The sequence below is a fragment of the Ochotona curzoniae genome, unplaced genomic scaffold, assembly GCF_017591425.1.
Source record: "Ochotona curzoniae isolate NIBS_2020 unplaced genomic scaffold, NIBS_Ocur_1.0 scaffold_2453, whole genome shotgun sequence".
Taxonomy (NCBI): domain Eukaryota; kingdom Metazoa; phylum Chordata; class Mammalia; order Lagomorpha; family Ochotonidae; genus Ochotona; species Ochotona curzoniae.
In genome coordinates this window covers 15,837,138-15,841,471 of record NW_024467094.1, presented here as the reverse complement: position 1 = coordinate 15,841,471, position 4,334 = coordinate 15,837,138, and the positions used below count along the sequence as shown (strand labels likewise).

The following is a 4,334-nucleotide window of genomic DNA, read 5'->3' as shown; positions in this document are numbered from 1 at the left end:
AGGTCATCCACCCTGTGGTTCACTCCCCAGACAGCTGCAATTGAGCCAATACGAAGCTAGAGCTTCTTTCTGGGTCTCCCACATGGATGCAGGAGCACAGGGACCTAAGCCATCCTCATTGCCATCGTAGGAGGTAAGCAGGAAGCAGAATTGGAAGTGGAGCAGCCAGGACATGAACTGGCATTCTTGTCGGGGTGCCAATGCTGCAGGCTGAGGATTAATCTGTTATGCCACCACACCAGCCCCCCCCCCCGAAAATACTTTCTATTATTTTAAAAAATATTTATTTAATTGGAAAGGCAGATACACAGAGATGGAGATAGAGACAGAAAAGGATCTTCCATCTACTGGTTCACTCCCAAAGCCGTTCACTCTGCAATGGCTGGAGTTGAGCTGGCCCAAAGCCAGGAGCTTCATTGTAGTCTCCTTTGCAGATTCAGGGTCCCAAGGTCTTGGGCCATTCCTGATTGCTTTCCCAGGCCACAAGCAGGAAGCTGGATGGGAAGTGGGGCCTCCAGGATTAGACCTGTTGCCCACAGGGATCCCAGCATGTGCAAGGTGAGGACTTTAGCCACCAGGCTTGTGCTGGGCCCTGTTTATATATTTTCTATAGCTGCTCTTGCACTGTGAGAATTGAGTGGTTGCAAAAGTTTTAAATATTCAATCTGGTTCATTAATGTTTCCTATTTGTAAATTCAACTATAACATATATTCTCATATAATTTTATAACAGAATATGGTTTTAGAATTATAATTCTACAATAGATACACTACTTACATAATTCTTCAGCAAAATCTCTCAAGGCTGATTACTTACATGTAAAGCATGAATAGAAAAGTGCTGAAAGAGACCAATGATCTTCTCATGCAATTATCCCATTTCAATATATGAGAGTAGTACTGGCAATGCTGCCTTTGTGTACGCCTCTGACAGTCTGCATGCATGTCCCTAAGCAATGACAATCTCCACTTGTTTCCCTTTGGGCTTCTGCAACTGCCGACGCTAAAGGAAGAGAGAAGGAAGAGTTCAGCCTGGTGGGGAAGACGTCCCACGCCACGAGTCACAGCTCTGACACCCGACTGCAGCCTCCCAATAATGCAGGCCCTGGGGACAGTGCGGATGGCTCAGGTAGATAGGTTCCTGCACCGACACGGGGCACCTGAGTTGGCAGTAGCTGAGTTTGGCCTTGGCCCTGCCCTGGAAGTTATGGGAATTTGGGAAGTTGACTACACTCTTTGTGTCTTTGCCTCTCAGATTAAAATAAATAAATAATACACACACACACATACATACAGATTAAAACAAACACACACATATTTATTTGGAAAAACTTTTGATTATAATTTATAAAATTATAAATTTATTTTTACAGTTATGAATTATTTATAACTATAAGGAAGATATTTAATTGGAATATATATTTATTTAACTGTATATATATATTCCCCTCAATTAAACCTATGGAGCAAAGTCCATAGAGCAAATCCTGTTACTGGACAACACAGCTGGGACAGACCCAGAATGGCATTGTGAGGCTGCGAAATGTTTCCTAATGATTTTAAAATCTCCCTTTCTTGTCAAGTGTCCATACTGTCTGAACCTAAAATAATCGAGCCTGACAAGTCTGAGTGTGTCATGGGAGCAAGAGGCAAGGGAACAGTTTTGGAAACTGGTATCCATGGACTAAATTCGAAATATGAAAACTGGATGCTCACAGGCCGGAGATCTCCCCAGTGCTCAGCGCCAGGCAGGCTGAAGACCTACGCTCCATGGAGGAGGACTGCTGAAGCAGATAAAAAGACAACAAGCACTTGCAACCTTAGGGGCTTAACAAAGTGGACTGCTGGACTGGGATTCAAAGGACTGGAAAGGTCACGCTTCCTGTGGGGAACATCCTCACACTGCGAAGGATAAATTTAGCATCTTGGAGTGTGGTCATGTCTCAGAAAGCACGTAACCCCAACCCACCCTTCTGAAAACAGACTGCTGGAAATTAAAGTCTGATGTCAAATAAACATGTTAATGAGATCTAGGCCTTGTGTCTTTTAAAATATGTATCCATAACTTCAGGCCTCTGTATCTGTAGGCTTCACATCTGCAGGTTCAACTTTCCATGTGTCAAAAATACCTTGGGGGAAAAAAGTTCCAGAAAGTTCCAAAAACCAACTTTGTGAATTTGCTGCACGCCAAGCACCCATACTGATCTGTATAGATGAAGTGATGTGTAGCCAAACCCTGCTACGGTTTCCAACTGTGTCATGGAAACTCCCTCTTTAAGCACTGAAAAGTAACCACTCCCCACAGCATTGACATCAGGTATTAGAAGTAACTAACACATGACTTAAAGTATACAGGAGGGTGTACCAGGTTATCTGCACATCCTCTGCAATTTTATATAAAGAACTTCCAACACCTTTGGATTTTTTTTTTAAATCTAGTTCTTATTTGAGGGGTAGTTACACACATACAGAAAGGGAGAGATCTTCCATTTGCTGGTGCACTCCTCAAATGGCTGCAAGAGTCAGGAGTTTCATCAGAGTCTCCCTAAGTGAGACACAGGGCCTCTGCTGCTGCTTTCCTAGGGACATGGAGCATGGAGCAGCCTGGACTTGAACAGGCACCCATTTGAGACACTGGTGCTGTAGTGCCAGCCCGAGACTCAGTACTAACTGGAAAGGGGGGAAAAGGTTTCCTGCAAGCAGTAGTTTTGAGTTGGGACACCTGTATTGCACACTGGAGTGATGGGGTTGTGATCCCAGTTGTGTTTCTGATTCAGTCTCCTGTTAATGTGTTCCCTGGGAAGCAACAAAGGATGAGTCAAGGACTCAGGTCCCTGTCATCCTGGTGGGAAACCTGGATTGAATTCCAGCTCCTGGTTTTGGTCTACCTGTGGTTTGTGAGGGCACCTGGACAGTGAACCAGCAGATGTGAGTTCTCTGCCTCTGTGTAGGCTCAAAAAAAAAAAAAAGGCTTATTTATTGGGGTTGGCACGTGGTGTATCATTAAGCCTCTGTCTAGTCCCTTTTAATGGCCTGGGAAAGCAGTGGAGAATCGCCCACATGGGAGACCTGGAAGAAGCTCTGTGGCCATTTGGGAGGTGAACCAGACAATGGACGAACATCTCCTCTCTAATTCTGTCTTCAAAATAAAAATATTTTTTAAGGGAGGATTTATTTATTTGAAAGGCAGGGTTAAAGGGCGAGCAAGTGAGTAGGTATGCAAGCACATTCTCCCATCTGTCTGCTAGTTCACTCCCTAATGACTGCAACGGCTAGGGATGGGTCAGGCTGAAGCCAGGAGTTTAATACAGGTCTCCTTCGTCAGTGCATGGGTGCAGCCCAGGTAATCTGACCCTCTTCCATGCTTTCCCAGGAGCATTAGCAGGGAGTGGATTGGAAGCGCAGCAGCAGGAACAGAACCTGTGCTCATATGAGATGCCAGGATCACAGGCAGTGGCTTACCCCACTATGGCATCATGGCAGTCCCCATGCCGACTTTTACCAGTATAATTCAGACAAACGGAAACCAAAGCTAACCTCAGCTGCATTCTGAGGGCCGATTAGGAAAGATTTAGGCTTTACTTGTCTGTGTTTTCCTTCTATTATTCATTATTCATTACCTTCGCTTAGGACAGATTTCTTTCGAGACTGGCTTATTGGTGGATCTCCTTTTTGGTGCCTTTCCCAACTGGTGATGTGCACAAGTAGGTAGGCACAGTCTTAATTCTTCCACAGGTCCCTTTTGAATGGTTGATGATATGGTCCCCAAGCACTCCGCATCACAGAGCACTTCTAGCGTCTGTGCTGACAATGTGAGAGATGGATCACATTCTGATCATATGTGAAAGAAACACATGAATGTCAAGAATCAACAGACCTGCTGGGTAGGGATTCTCCCTTTATCTCCTCCATTACCCCAGATACAGAAAAAAAAAAACCCACTAATGTGGCAACAATGGTCTTACACATTTTCCTGTAGCCCTTGACCGTTTGTGTCTTAATCAACTACGTAAAGATTATCAAAATAGGGCCCGGCGCAATAGCGTAGTGGTTAAGGTCCTCGCCTAGCACACGCCAGGATCCCATATGGTTGCTGGTTTTAATCCTGGCGGCCCTGCTTCCCATCCAGCTCCCAGTTTGTGGCCTGGGACAGCAGTGGAGAAGTCTTGGGACCCTGCACCCTCGTGGGAGACCCAGAAGAGCTCCTGGCTCCTGCCTTCGGATTGGCTTGGCTCCAGCCATTACGGTCACTTGTGGAGTGAACCATCGGATGAAAGATCTTTCTGTCTCTCCTCCTCTCTGTATATCTGCCTTTCAAAAAAAAAAAAAAAAAT

The 4,334-nt window shown here is 45.1% G+C and overlaps 1 long non-coding RNA gene across 1 annotated transcript; it reads right to left on the bottom strand.

The window, feature by feature from the left end:
• Nucleotides 1–748: 748 nt before the first annotated feature.
• Nucleotides 749–4,007, bottom strand: LOC121170026. The gene is made up of 2 exons (XR_005885928.1): nucleotides 3,621–4,007; nucleotides 749–1,003 (listed from the first exon to the last, which is right to left on the bottom strand). It is a non-coding gene; the product is annotated as an uncharacterized LOC121170026 (long non-coding RNA).
• Between the last annotated feature and the right edge of the window lie 327 nt (nucleotides 4,008–4,334).